The 16,362-nt window shown below is 41.6% G+C and overlaps 1 protein-coding gene across 2 annotated transcripts in view; it reads left to right on the plus strand.

The window, feature by feature from the left end:
* The first annotated feature begins 37 nt into the window (after nucleotides 1-37).
* Nucleotides 38-16,362, plus strand: part of LOC126267123 (protein cycle) — a 946,454-nt gene continuing 930,129 nt past the window's right edge. Inside the window, exon 1 of one of the 2 annotated variants that reach the window (XM_049972039.1) lies at nucleotides 38-280. The gene's annotated coding sequence lies outside the window, so the exon portion shown is untranslated. The remainder of the gene's footprint in view (nucleotides 281-16,362) is intronic. The other variant, XM_049972038.1, reaches the window with a different exon arrangement.

A 16,362-nucleotide genomic window follows, 5' to 3' on the forward strand; every position in this document is an offset into this window, starting at 1 on the left:
TTCAGTGGAGCTACCTAGCGGACAGAGGCCGAACTACAACAGACACTCAGTGACGTCACGACAAACACGCGAAGTGTTGGGTGTACATGGCACCAGCAGTTTTGTGTACGTTTCACGATGTGTTCGTTTTCGTTCTGTGGTATAAGTGACGAATATATCTCAAGTGTACGTGTGAGTGACTCGTTTTCGTGGAATAGTTCACGTGATTCTGCAGCTGTGTCGTCGTGTCATTAAGGAAATACGTGTTCTGCCAAAATTTTCTGGATATCACTGAAGTCTGGTAAGTATAGAATAATTTTCATCTTATTGTGTTTAACATTTGACGCAAACAACAACATCATGCAATAGTTTCTAAAACTTATTCGTTATAGTTATTTTTTTAGAAAACAGTTACTGTCACAGGACATTCTGTTCATTTATTCGGCCTTGGCAAACATCGCTTTGCAATTACGTAATGAGGTCGCGCCAAAAACAAACCAGACGTTAAACGTTTTCGTTCCCAGTGATTAATTTTGCAGACAAAATGTTCCCAGAATTCAATAGAGTTCGGTTTACGTTGTATCATTGTGCTAGGCGCACGAGTTCAACGAAGTATCGTGCCAGTGTAATTTCTTGTTAATTCATGTAAATGTCTGTGTCATGTTTCCGAATGCGATAAGAATACTGCATCGAACAACATATCATCTGTCTCTAACAGACTGGTGCCGAAAAAATGATTTACATTTTCACGCAAAACGCGAACATCTGGTACTGTCAGAACTACGAAAACAGTGTATCGCCAGCATAGTTGCGTCGATTGTAAGGAATAGCTATTGGTTAATTATGTTTCTGGGTATAAGTCAGGTTATAACTATAAAACTGTCTACGATTATACCTTACGAAAACTATTGCTGAAAAGTATTCAGTAATCCCAAATCGTTGATATAATTTGAGGGCAAGCACAGGTGTTAAGAGTGGAAAAAATCATATAGTGCGGTTTTTCACGAATCGAAATTGAAAACACTTCATCGTATTATGATTACCTCCATTTCACAAACGAGGTTACGTTGCATTTGATAACTAAAGAAGAAATCGGTTCAGAGAAAATGTGTTTGTGGCATGTGTGTCGTATTTTGACATTTCAACAGCTGCATATTGAGAGGCAAAGGCCATTGTTGGAGAAATGAATACAGTTTAAGTTATATTGCCGTAGTTATTTCCCTATATTGTTATTCATTGGACAAGAGCCTACGATAGTGCAACTTTGCGCTATAATTATTAAAGTGCGATTTTTTCAGTGGGGGCAGAGGATAAACAAGCGTGTGTTATGATGTGCCGTGTCTTGGAATATAAGATTTTTTTGTCATCTGCGACGCTTTTCTGCCGTGGTGCACATGCAGGTAACACTTTTTCTTTGATGGTTTCAAGTTGAACAAATCAAGTTTCGGACGATTGGAGACGCGAGTTACCTTCCTTTCTCTGACGTTTCGTACGTTTACGTAGACTTTCTGTCACCTCGTAACAGCAGTTTTCTGAGCGATCGTAAATATTTATAAGTTGTTGGGTAATTTAGATGTGGCAGTGTTGTCTATTTTGATTTAGACATCATCTACATGCTGGCAACCGCATTCTGACACAAAAAGCGAACGTTGGCTATACTGACGCTTGCACAGCTATTCTTGGCAGCAGATCAGAGGACGTTTCACGCCATACGATAAGCCGGTACCCAGCACGTAGTCTGATGTGAAACTTCTAGATGAAATTCATCAGCCTATTGAATGACACTGACCCTATACCAAACGAAAATACGCGCTCTTTAAGGCTGGCTCATCGCGTGGGGGATGATGGGTACGAAGGAATAAGTATAAATCCTGAAATCCTCTTGAATGAAGCGTCGCGCTAAGTGCCAACTTCTAGCGCTCGTATATTTCCCCGGTAGACATGCTGTGCCAAGAAATGCTATGAGGAAACTATCGTTGTATAGAAAATACTCGATTACAAATAGAGTATCCTTGTATACAGAGGTATCGGCTGGCGCATGAGCCAGCGAAATTTGAGAATTGACCGATCACACTACGACACAAGAATTTCCGAAACAGGATTCTCTTATGATGGCTTGCAGCATCAAGCAAACTGAAGGACGTAATTCATTTCGCGCAAAGTTTTTCAGTGCCTCCCCCTTTCTTTCTCCTAACACTGACGGTCCCCGAGGCAAATTTGTGATAGCTAGGTGAGAAAGTGTCAAACACGTTCTGTTACTTGCAGTGACCTTTAGTAACGACTTTGGACATTTTCCGTATCTCTAGTTATTAATGAATGATACGACGATCATTAGATATAAATAACGAACTGAGATAATATGTTTAAATCACGTTTGTTCAAAATACGAGGGCATGTTGAAAAGTAACGCCTCCGAACTTTTCATGTGAAAAGTATATAAATAAAACAAACTCTGTTAACATTCTACATCATTATTCTTCATAGGTACGTATGTATTTTTCAAAATAGTCACTCTGGTAACTAACACATTTCCCCCGACGAGAGACCAGTTTGTTGGTACCGCCACTGTAGAACGTTTGACTTGGTGATGGAGCAACAACCTCACCTCTGCTTGCACTGCTTCATTACTATCAGAGGGGAGTCCTCGAAGGTGTTCTTTAACTTTTGGAAACGTATGAAAACCGGATGGGTCAATGTCGGGGTTGTATGGAGGATGATCGATGACAGTGAATCCAAGTTGCCGGATTGTCACAGATGTCGCAGCTCTCGTGTGTAGTGTGGCATTCTCATGGTTAAGGAAAGGGTTTTCCATATGTAGACGAACTCTTTGGATTCGAAACTCAATTACATCCCGCTGTTTCACAAGCACCGACGTAATTACGTTACATGCAGCCATGGTACTCACGTCAATTAGGAGCTCTCTAGCGTTAGATGTCATGAAAAATTGATGTAGAATATTAACGTTTTATTTAAATAGATTTATAAGATTTCTCATAAAAATTGCGGCGGCGTTACTTTTGAGCACGACCTCGTAATTCATCGTTAGATTTGCGCGAAATTTACATCTGCCCCATTGTGCAAGTTACAAAGACACGGTGTGTTGTAAGTACGTTACATCTACTTCGTGAGCTGGGCAGGCTGTTCTAAAGCCCAGGACTCCTCTCAGCAAGAGTCGCAGAGATTTGGTGTTGGAGTACAGGCAGGGCCAGTCTGAGAATTTATAATTTGCCCCTCCTCATTCGTAAACTTTTACACACGTCAGTTTCGTCTACTAATTGTGACACACCCAGTACACAAATCGTGCACTGTTGTTCCAAGCGGCTGCTACTAATTGTGATACATTCTGTACGAAGTCTACACTTGTGACACCTTTGCCACCTCCAAGCGATGGGCCTTAAACCAGCCTTGGATACTGGGAATTCAAGTAGGCTAGCGACAAGTTCGTTGATGCTTCTGAACACCCGAATTTATTGCAGCAATTGTGAGAGCCGTATCAAGCAAGTAATTGCTCCGCCAAAACGGTAAGTCTGAAGGTAAAAAAAAAACTGTGCAGATGTCACGTACGAGGGCAGCATAAACTCAAAGAATCGCCAATTTTATCCATTCTTCGTACTACTGTAGCACATACTTAGATGTAACAAATGCTGCTCTAGTACGATGCACTTCTCAAGTGCCACCGAGAAATCAAGCTTCATGGTTTTACAAGCTTGTCGGGGGTAGAAAATTCTAAATTCTTAGGTGTGCAAATTGATGAAAACTTAAACTGGAAGCTATATAAAGGCAGCAGACCTGCTACAACATTTAGGTTCGGCTACTTTTGCCATAAGAATAACTGTAGTTTCCGGGGATACAGAAGTTGAGTAAGTTAACTTGTTTTAATTCATTTGTATGTTGCGGGATAATATTCTGGGGATCTTTTCACGCAGGGAAAATGTATTCCACGCACAAAAGAAAATAATTATAGAATTATATGTGGAATTCATAGCCTTACATCTCGGAGGCATCTCTTTAAACACATGGGAATATTAACCACAGCCTCACAGCACATTTATTCGCTTACGATTTTTTTTTTTATCAACAATCAATCTGAGTTTGAGACTAACAGCGATATTCACAAATACAACACTAGAAGAAGATATAATCTGCATTAACCTGTAATGAATCTAACTTGGACACATGGTCATCCCCAGAAATTTGCCATGGGCCAGAAGAGTGGGAGCAGATCAAAACTGCCATTTTTGCACAAGTTATATATCTGTATAGTGAGCAAGCAGTAAAGGAAACAAAAGAAAAATTTGGAGTAGGAATTAAAATCCATGGAGAAGAAATAAAAGCTTTGAGGTTCACTGATGATATTGTAATTATGTCAGAGACAGTAAAGGACCCGGAAGAGCAGTTGAACGGAATGGACAGCGTCTTGAAAGGAGTATATAAGATGAATATCAACAAAAGCAAAACAACGATAATGGAATGTAGTTGAAAAGTAGTAGATGAGTTTTGCTATTTAGGGAGCAAAATAACCGATGATGGCTGAAGCAGAGAGGAGATAAAATGTAGACTGGCAATGGCAAGGAAAGTGTTTCTGAAGAAGATGAATTTGTCAACATCGAGTATAGATTTAAGTGACAGAAAGTCTTTCCTGAAAATATTTGAATGGAAGTAAAACATGGACGATAAATAGTTTATACAAGAAGAGGATAGAGGCTTTCGAAATGTGGTGCTACAGAAGAATGCTGATGTTTAGATGGATAGATCATGTAACTAATGAGGTGCTGAATAGAAATGGGGAGAAGAGGAATTTGTGGCACAACTTGACTAGAAGAAGGGGTCGGTTGGTCGTACATGTTCTGAGACATCAAGGGATCACCAATTTAGTATTAGAGGGCGGCATGGAGGGTAAAAGTCGTAGGAGACCAAGAGATGAATACACTAAGCAGATTCAGAAGGATGTAGGTTGCAATAGGTACTGGGAAATGAAGAAGCTTCTACAGGATAGAGTAGCATGGAGAGCTGCATCAAACCAGTCTCTGGCCCGAAGACCTCAACAACAAAGTATAGCAACTGAAAATTTCGCATCGCATTATTCGACACTGGACTCGTACACGAGTACAAGGTGCCGCCAGGTCCTGTGGTTTAATTTTACTTGGATTTACGGGGATGTTTCCTTTAACGAGCCACAGCCGCTTCTTCTCCATTCATTTCCAAATGAGCTACTGATCTCTCTCGAAAGACGTCGTCTAAACGTCGAACACCATTTTTGTACCGTCGTTGGAAAAACCGTAATCAGTGTAATTGCGGATCGTGGACTGGCAGCTGGATTAATTTGTCGTTAGGCACTTGATTTATGTACCGAACGAAAAAAGGTAAAAAAAGAACGTTAGCATCATGCAACCCCCAAATAATAAAGAAATAAAGTAAATCAAGTATCGTTGCATTAACCATGTTGTTACTGAAGGAAATGAAAAATCGTAAGAACCACCTTTCACTCTTTTAGTTTCCTAGCCGCTTCAATATTTTTACTTATTGAGGACGTTCAGTGTGTCGCTCATGTTCAGCCAATTACCTCCCGTTTTTTACTGGCGAAAACACTTGGATCGTCTTTGTGCAACGAAGATCACAATCACAGTAAAGGTTTCCGCGGCCATAATCACCTTGTATTTGACGTAGACTGCTGGACAATTGGCGCATCCAGACTTTCCAGTGTATTACCATCTTCACCAATCTCATTCGTGTTGCTGCTGCAAATTTTCTGTGATCTATTCGCCTTCCATTAGGTCGTCATCTCTTTGAATGCAGCAAAGAATTTCCTTGGTCCATCTTCTATGTATTCGTCTTCCTATTAATTCTCACATAACTAATGAGGAGGTATTGAATAGAATTGGGGAGGAGTTTCTGGCACAACTTGACTAGAAGAAGGGATCGGTTGGTAGGGCATGTTCTGAGGCATCAAGGGATCACCAATTTAGTACTGGAGGGCAGCGTGGAGGGTAAAAATCGTAGAGGGAGGCCAAGAGATGAATACACTAAGCAGATTCAGAAGAAGGTAGGGTGCAGTAGGTACCAGGAGATGAAGAAGCTTGCACGGGATAGAGTAGCATGGAGAGTTGCATCAAACCAGTCTCAGGACTGAAGACCACAACAATAACAACAACAACAACAACAACAACAACAATAATAATAATTAATTCTCAACACGGATCTCTTCACTGTTCGACGACTCATCAGTTTTTAAATGCCATAAGTCAAATCAGGTAGAACCCACTGATTTTCCACTTTTTGTGTCAGAAACTTCGGCAGTTAGTATCTACTCTGTACTCTATATAGTTTACCAAAATTATTCTAATCCATTTTTACTTTTGGAGTCGTTTGCCACAAGTACGGAAACCCGTCAACCGGTTCTACGACGCCATTGTGAATGTGTACTACACACAACAAAAAAAGTTTTGCATCACCTCAGATCCAAGAGTTCCGGAACCTGTACAGAAAACTGTAATAGAGATCAACATAAACATCATTTCCGCCCTTTTTATTGCTCATGAAAACCACACATTGCATGTTGTACCACCTTACAGCAAGATCTTCATAGGTAGTGGTCCAGATTGCTGTACACACCGGTACCTCTAGCACCCAGTAGCACATCCTCTTGCATTGATGCAAGCCTGTATTCGTCGTGGCATACTATTCCCAAGTTCATCAAGGCACTGTTGGTCCAGATTGTTCCACTCCTCAACGGCTATTCGGCGTAGATCCCTCAGAGTGGTTGGTGGGTCACGTCGTCCATAAACAGCCATTTTCAATCTATCCCAGGCATGTTCTATAGGGTTCATGTCTGGAGAACTGTAGGCCACTCTAGTCGAGCGATGTCGTTATCCTGAATGAAGTGATTCACAAAATGTGCGCGATGAGGGCGTGAATTGTCGTCCAAGACAAGTGCCTCGCCAATATGCTGCCGATATGGTTGCACTATGGGACGGAGGATGGCATTCACGTATCGTACAGCCGTTATGGCGCCTTCCATGACAACTAGCGGCGTACATCGGCCCCACATAATGCCACCCCCAAAACATCAGGGAACTTCCACCTTTCTACACTCGATGGACAATGTTTCTAAGGCGTTCAACCTGACCGGGCTGTCTCCAAACACGTCTCCGACGATTGCGTGGTTGAAAGCATATGCGACACTCATCGGTGCAGAGAACGTGATGCCAATCCTGAGCGGCCCATTCCGCATGTTCTTGGGACCATCTGTATCGCGCTGCATGATGTCGTGGTTGCAAAGATGGACGTCTGGAGTGAAGTTGCGCATCATGCAGCCTATTGCGTACAGTTTAAGTCGTAACACGACGTCCTGTGGCTCCACGAAAAGCATTATTCAACATGGTGGCGTTCCTGTCAGTGTTCCTCCGAGACATAATCCGTAGTTAGCGGTCATCCACTGCAATACTAGCCCTGGGGCGGCCTGAGCGAGGTATGTCATCGACAGTTCTTGTCTCTCTGTATCTCCTCCATGTCCAAAGAACATCGCATTGGTTCACTCCGAGACGCCTGGACACTTCCCTTATTGAGAACCCTTCCTGGCACAAAGTAATGCGGACGCGATCGAACCGCGGTATTGACCGTCTAGACATGGTTGAACTACAGGAGCCGTGTACCTCCTTCCTGGTGGAATAATTGGAACTGATAGGCTGTCAGGTCCCATCCGTCTAATAGGCACTGCTCATGCATGGTTGTTTACATCTTTGGGCGGGTTTAGTGTCATCTCTGTGCAGTCAAAGGGACTGTGTCTGTGCTACAGTATTCACAGTCAACGTCTCCCTTCAGGAGTTCTGGGAACCAGGGTGATTCAAAACTTATTTTGGTGTGTGTATTAACTTTTGATTGCGTTGTTTATAAATTACTAACTGATAAATCCGACACTGCTTGGGTATTCATTTTGCCAATTTTCTATTAGAAACGAAAACAAAATTTAAAATTATGAAACAGTCGTACAAATAAATGCAAAATGTACATATGTATTAAGTGCAGCTGCTTCGCATGTCTACAAAGCGATTTCGTAAACGTCTCTATGGCAACGTCTCTTCTTAGCTATAAAGACAGTTATTGGCGTCGCAATTGAAAGCGCTGGCATGTGTTAGAGATTTCTTTAAGTTGTCTTGTTAGTAGCAAAAAATAAATATATTAAAACATCATGTATGATATGGCATGTTTTCACGCATCTCAGTGTTTTGACGTCATATCTCCTGAATTTTGTGTGGTACCACGATATAATTTTCTACGTGCGTTTAGCGGCATATGTGGATACTGTCTGCGAAATTTATTCCGAATAAAGTTAGTAGGAGATAGGTAATAAATTTAAACGTCATGCATGATGCAACAGTTTTTCACGCACCTCATTTTTTATGACGTCCTATTTCATGAACGATGGTAGTTCTCACCTCCACAACGATTGTTGCTTGACCAAGACTGGTTGAAATCGGTGTAGTTGTTTAGGAGGCGATGTGAAAAACACACACACATTTATATGCATGGATTTTGGTCTTATTTGTGTCAACTTTTGTTCTCTTTCTAATCGTGCTTTACAATGTTCTTCCGTACATTGTTGAACCTGTAATGATATAGTGACATTTTAGTTTCTCAAATTTGCGGTATGCTTTAAAGCTTGCAGGTTGATCAGTCAAGCAAAGGTAGAGACGGACTATTCACGCGCCCTTCCCATAACGGGTAACCACTGGGAACGGTTGCATCAACCTACCATCAGAAAACTGTGCTAGAGCACTGTAAGAGAGCCTAGTGATCAAAACATAACAGCCATTGATATGACTTTTCAAAGACCTATCGAATAAAACGGCGGGAGCACAATAACGTGGATTGTAAATAACAGCAGTGTACAGGATTAACACCGAGTATTAAGCCAGGTTTACCGCAGCGAACATTAGCGAACGAGCATTCGCTGTGGTGTAACAGCATTCGGCCTTGTTCGGTTCCCATACTCAGGTGTTCGTGTTCGGCTGATTGCCTGTATCTCAGCGAACCATAAAATGAATCGTCCATAGCGCAGAGGGTATTCGTCTTTTGTTTGCACGCGAAATACTGTTGTTAATGGCTTGAGTTGAATGAACAACGATGTGGTCAGAACAGAATGTAATATTGCTAATACAGTGTTTCACAGTTCCTATTACAGGCTTCTAGGGGTTGTAGAGGGGTCTGAGTAGATAGTGTTTCGATAATAAACGCGTACCTGGAAATGCACCGTTTGAAGAATGGATCACTTTCAAATTTCCCGCTTCATGGTACATACACAAACTGAGAGGCCGCCGCCTTCTGCCGCTTTCGTAATTACGATATCACATACCGCCACACCGTACTATTTTTGCCCAACGACAACAACAGCTACGAGAAACTAGTACGTTCACAACTAAAGTCCATTTTAGACGAGCGACTTTCTGGTCAAAATCGACTACTCGAAGTTTGTGCTCTTTTCTTGCCTGCCGTGTAAATCAGCAACCAACCACGACGCGAGCATTTGTATGACGTCAGTGATCTAGAGATTGTGATGAGTGTAAAGTTCTAAATTTCCGATGATGCACACTGCGCGTGCATAGACTATAGCTGTTGTGGCGTAAAGTTGAGCGCCTGCACGCCAGTCGGGAACGATAGAGCAGAGAGGGCTGTGACAAGACGTCAGCCAATCGCACACTGGCTGACCCCTCTCCAGGACGATAATGCAACAGCAGCGGCCCCTATGCTAAGAGGACATAACGCCGCGCGGGACAGGTCGCGGCCAGTCGAATAGCAAGCAGCCTCAAGACTAGCGAGTAGCATAGAAGCACCAAAGCTCATTACTTCGCTTGAACCCTCTGTGTCTCAGACTTTGGAATTGTTGTGCAGAAGAAACTTAATTATTTCGTATGTCACTTGCAACGCATTGATGTAACACAAAGTATTATAATTGCTCGTTTTGTAACAAAACTCATTAATAAGATTTATTTGAATGTTGTCTAGCAATTTCAGAAAGCAGGTTTCCTAGGCACCCCATATTGACAACTAGACAGGTTTTAACAATAGTGGCGTCTGCTAAGATGGGAGATAATACCCTGTTCTGGTCGATCTTATTCCTATTACAGAAAATGATTTTGTGTTTTCTTATCTTCTTAATCTTTATTATGTTGTTAGCTTTGTTTTCGTGGCAAACTGAAAAGTTACACAACTTCTTGGCATTTTTCCGTACTCGTCCAACAAGAGACAGAAAATAGGTGAAATTAAAAATTACTTACGTTGTACAGAGAAAAAACCTAGACTATGCACAAGTAAGAATGTAAATAGATAAACGAGTTTTAATGAAAATTAGTTCAACAGTGAAAAAGTCAGAATTATTAGGCATGAAAAATAATTTTCTTTGTTATTTGGCACTTTAGCAAGAAAGCAAGATACAAAGGATAGAGCACAAAAGCCGCTAATTACTGCGTTCTACAAATTGCCCGACGTGTTTGCAAATGCATATTTTCTTGAGCTAATAAGAGTGTATATTCTGAAATGTTTGGATGGCACTGTTCCTATTCTTTTGTTCTCAGGAGTGCGAACAATTTACCCCACGACCGTTGGCAAAATCTTCCACTGCTCTTATCAATAATAAATACTACTGTCATTGCTTCTTCCTAAATGTTACTACTATATTTCGATTTTTCCGTAAGAACGTCGTTTTCACTATCCAGATGCCAAATAGTACAGCAGTCCACTCTCACAACACTGGCAATTTTGGCCCTGACGTGTAAACGAAAATGACCACTCAATACAGACAACACTAAGTACGGGAATAAAACGCCAGAGGCGTTGCAGTAGACACACTTGTTTCGAATGGTCAATTGAGACAAGAACGTCGAACGCGCAAAAGGTGTTTAAGAGAGTTGATTAGTGGCTCTCCACGGACGTGCCGCACTCTTGACTTCAGAGCCGACGTGCTTCGTCGTGTAGAAGAGAATCTGACGACGAGTACTCGGAACATTGGTCATGCGATGATCTCCTGTAAATCACAAAGGTCGGAGCTCATTATCCAAATGGTACATTTCCAGACGTGGATACCTTATCAGAACTTTATCTACTAAGCCCACTCTACAACTCCTAAGAGGCCTGTAATAGGAATTGTGAAGCGCCCTGTAGAAAGTGCTTGTAGGACACAACAAATCAACAGCACGAAATGTCGAACAAAAAGAAATATGATTGGTAGAAAGCTGCCGAACCACTCAAAGGTCCGACTGGGGAGATGACAAAGACAATAAATTCATTACTTGCCTTCATTAGGTGAGAAAGCAATGAAGATGCACAAGGCATTGTATTTCTTTTTATTAAAAATGAACAGCACAAGAAATTTCGTTGAAAATAAACGAAAACGAATTTGTATTAATTTTGTTGGCTAATAAAAAATTGAAAATATACGAAAGAATTGACCATTCGTAGCTTACACTCAAAGCTGCTGCCAGTACATTGGAGATGTATCACTGTTATTTGTGATATAACAACTAAATAAATAAAACTCGTTTTCCCCTCGGTCACAGCGTCTCTGTCCAAGAAACAACGTAGCAGACTGCATCAAGCCATACTCTTATTTTACAATACAGTACTCGTAAATCGTTAATATTATTTTTAATTTAATTAAATCGCTCAGTTCTTTGCGCCTGTCACTGCAGACATCACGAAATGTCTGAGATGCAGCAGCTATTGAAATTCAAAATAATTACTAACTTAATTGTCTCCAGCTGCTAAGCAGAAGAATATATTTTTCGTCAGTAATTTGCCTGAAAATCCAGACACAACGCCATTTTGCTTGTTTGATCAAAAGTAGCGCGCTCACCAGGCGAAATAATCATTTGTGCAAATCATAATTGTGCATCGTGACTCTAACCAATATTATGTCGAGTGAAACCTGTGAATAGCCCGATCAAAATTACTTGATAGTTGACACTTCCCCGCATTGTAGCTGGTTTCCTCCAATCAGAGCAGTGAACGTCACGCCCGAACCATTCACCGTTGCCAAAATGCCAATCAGTTCACTTCTGTTTCCTTGTTGGGCTTTCTTTCTTGCTTGATATGTTTGGAACTGTAATCCTGTGTCTGGCCCTTTTATTTCGTATTTGATCACACATGATAACTGCACCAAAAACAACAACAACAACAACAACAACAACACACACACACACACACACACACACACACACACACACACGACGATGCTAACGAAATACACACGCTTCATACACAGCTCCAGCCAAACACTGCTGAATTCTTTCGCACAAGACGCGATTCAGCGTCATTAATATAGTTATTAACAATCACAGAGAACGGGTTACACTGCATAAGCTCGCACGACATTGCGTGAAGATGAATTTTTGCAGGTTGTCAATTAATCGTTGCGACTGGGACACAAGAGACATACATACAACAGCTTTCTGCAGTATAATGACATAGCGTAATAGTTGGTGTATAAACTGAAGAATAGAAGGTCGAAGGTAAAATTCTGCGAGACTTTTTATTTTTCTGAATGTAAAAAAACTTCGATTATCATTTTTATTCACTGTTTTGGTTTAAACATAATATTTTTATTTCTAATACTTTGCTGCGTCATTTTCATCATCATGTTGCCTTTTTGTTTGCTCTTATTTTTCTTCCTATCATTCTTTTTTTCATCTGGAATCTGCTTGTGTCGCCTATAATCTGCAACTAAATGCCACCAGCCAGGACTGCTCATCGGTTTGTAACGCGACATCCCGTGTAGCCAGTGCGAGGACAAGTAACCAGTGACAGCGAGAAATCCTTTTGCTTTTTCCGTTAAAACTTAAATTTGCTGCGGAAGATGGCAATGCGAACAAACATATTATGAAATTTTCCTGTCCTGAGTGTGCTCGTAGAAGTTAGCCTAAAACGTCGTCAACAGAGCGATCGTGATTGTAGTTCTGCGCTGAGTGTTGATCGCCGGTTTTTCGTATCCAGTACGCATCACGAGGCTGTAGTTACATTAGGACATGAGTTTAAATTCAGGGCTACAAAACCGTCGTCTTCCGTAATTCAGTCATTTGTCCCTTAAAATCAGGTTTCGACAGAGTATCTCGCATGTCTGTCATACTTCGCGGTGGGTGCTTCCAACGTTGCTCCGCGTTTCACGTTAGCACCATTTGAGAAGTGATCCGTCGTGTTTGTGTGTCGCCTATAACCTAGCAGTAGCGTGGAGCGCATGAGGCAACACTCTAGGGGCAAGAGACAGACGTCAGCTATCAAGCAAGTTTAATCGGTCTATAGTGATTATTGGGTCCAAAAAATAAATACAGCAGTAACGCAGCGTTCTTGGGGTTGGCATGCTATGTTCGTTCTTGTTCGTGTTATCTTCTGTTAGCTCCAGTATAAACGCTTGGTCAGAGGTACAAGCGAAGGGTAGCGAACATGGCAAATTATGTACGAATGCTAGTTCGCTTGTGTTCGCTTCCAATCGCTCCGAAGTAAACGAGGTTTTCAAAGGCAGCATGGTCGCCCCTAATCGTCGTTTGTATATGCACACGCCAGCAGCTACGTCCGACGTCAGTGTGATAAAGAAAATAATTTAAAAACGCGTTGGTGATATAACTCGCATCGTGCTACAATGCAGGAATTTAGAAAGCAACGAATACCACGTATCGGAAACACCAAACAGATTAGTTGATTCCGAATACAACTTAGAGACAGAACTGTTGGACCAACCGGACCAGCCCCGTCTCCTCGGGTATTACAGTAGATCCTGAACGAGAGAACAGAAACTGAGGTATTAGTGCAGCACGTCTGTGTGTTGTTGTCAATACACTTTCCTCTTGTGATGTTGGTACTCGTTGCACAGTAAAATCACTCAGGTGTCAAATTGCTCTGTGGATTACTCCTGTTTAAAAGATTTTTTAAAAGCGGACACGTTGTATGTGCTTCGTTCAAACCGTAAAGCAATGATGTCATGGAACTATTATGTTGGGCAAAAACAGTTTTTTTAAATTTATTTTTATACTTTTTTCAGAAACTTATGTTTCTATTATCAGTGCTGGATTATATGCCAGTAGAACGTCGCACCACATATAAGAGTCACCACTATTGATTACCAGAAAAGATCGTTCTGCGCGTCGTCCATACTCAGCTATGTAATAACTGCAATGCAGTAGCCCTTATATGTGGTATAAAGTGTTTCTGGCGCATCATACGGCATTAATAATGGAATCATAAGTTTCTGTTACCAGTATTCCGATAAATTTAAAAGACAATTTATAGGAGTTCGGTGGATCTTATTTCCCTATAAGATGGGGTATGGTGTATGTCCACTAGCAAGTAACCTTCCCAAGTAACTTCTGCAAGCACTTACAGAGGTGTTTACTTGCCTAAGTTTACTTCTGCATGTCTCTTGGGCAAATTGGTTTTGGGAAATTGCAGTACTTGCAGAAGTGTGTCCACTATAGTCACATGGTGAGATAGACAAATGGAAGTTTGCGATGTCATGCTTAAAAACCATAGCAGCCTTCATCGTTGTTGCATTATTTATTGGAGAAAAACCGCCACAGAACACAAAAAGTTAGGAAACATTAAATGTTTTGGCAAATTAGTGGATACAGAGGCGTACATAAGTTATTAAGGACAACCCGCCTTTGTGGCCGAGGTCTCTAATACGCTTGTGCGGTGGCGCTCGACCCAAGGGTAAGCCAGTGGCGAATCCTGGTGGAGCAAAAAGTTTTCACCGCCGGAATTTGGCCGACAAGAGATGTGGACGTGGTGGTGTAAAGTCCCCGCTCAGCAGACTTTGCGCCAATGTCCTGGTTTAAATGACAAACCTCTCTACGGTGTCTCTTGAAGAGAATGCATGATACACTGATGATAGTGGTATCGCCAGTCGGACGGGGACGTTAAGCTTGACGGCCCCCTGGGTGCTATTCGTGAGGAGTGGGCTGTGTGCTGCCACCATATTTCAGCCTCTCCATTCTCACGTCCATCATCATACAACACCAGCATTCTTCTACAGACTCGCTCGCTACACACAAGAGTAGTATTTTTAGAGCTTGTTGCAAAATAACTAAAGACTGAACTAAACTCGGAAGACTTCGCTCAGATTAAAAGCTTTCTGAGAACGTCGTATTCAGATTTCGAACGTCTGTTGTCTGTTGTTGAATGAAATACTCGAAAACAGGATACAGAAATATGGCAAACAGTATTTACTACTTTTTATTACAAATATAATACGTGTATGTTTACGCTAACATTAAAAAAATCAGCTAAAATTTAAAGAGGTGTGTACTGCTTTTCTACTTCCCCTTCTCAGGGAAAGGTAATCGGTAAATTCATTTCACACTTCCGTGTCTGACGGTGACCAATTATACAGGGTGTTCGGAAGTTCCCGTTACAAACTTCTAGAAGTTGAATGGGGGGGGGGGGGGGGGTGTAAGTGCATAATATGTCCAGAAATGTCATCCAACGACTTTACAGAGCGCGAAAGTTACAGGCACCGGCGCCTGTAAATGTATGTACGAAAGTTGGAACTTCAATAGTGGCAACTATTTATTTACACCTCATACAAATTAGATACGTGTTTCTATGTTTTACTGACATTCAAAGTAGTCACCAGCATTGTTTATAAGCCGTTACCAGCGATGCGGAAGTCATAGGATACTCTTAGCAGTGCCAGTTGTGTTGACAGTTCGAGCGACGCAGTCAATTGCCCGACGAATTTGTAGCAGCTCTGTAGCACATAGCACCCCATCAGTGAAACAAATCAGGAACAGCTTGCACTGTACGTGCTTCAGCACTGTGCTGCAAAATGATGGTCAGGTCCTGCAGGAAGTGTCATAATTTCCGTCTCTGAGCTGGTCGTAGGTTGTGTCCCAAAATGAACAGCATAGACACAGAAGTGATGACACTTTCTGCAGGACCTGACCAGCATTTTGCAGGACAGTGCTGAAGCACGTACAGTGCAAGCTGTTACTGATTTGTTTCACTGATGGGGCTGCTAAGTGGTATACCACCTACTGCAGTCCCTTGACTTAAGTCCTCATGAGTTCAACTCGATTTCTGAACTGAAGGCAACACTTCACGGAATTCGCTTCAGAACTGCTACAAATTCGTCTGGCAATAGACCGCGTCGCTCGAACTGTCAACACAACTGGCACTGCTAATAGTGTCCTACGACTTCCACATCGCTGGCAACGGGTTATACACAATGCTGGTGACTACTTTGAAGCGCAGTAAAACATAGAAACACATATCTAATTTGTATGAGCTGTAAATAAATAGTTGCCACCATTAAAGTTCCAACCCTCGTATATAGGGGGTTTCAGAAGTAATGGTTAATATTCAGGGATATTACAGGAAAGATCATTCAAAACAAACAAGTCA

Source organism: Schistocerca gregaria, chromosome 4, assembly GCF_023897955.1.
Source record: "Schistocerca gregaria isolate iqSchGreg1 chromosome 4, iqSchGreg1.2, whole genome shotgun sequence".
NCBI classification, from domain to species: Eukaryota; Metazoa; Arthropoda; class Insecta; order Orthoptera; family Acrididae; genus Schistocerca; species Schistocerca gregaria.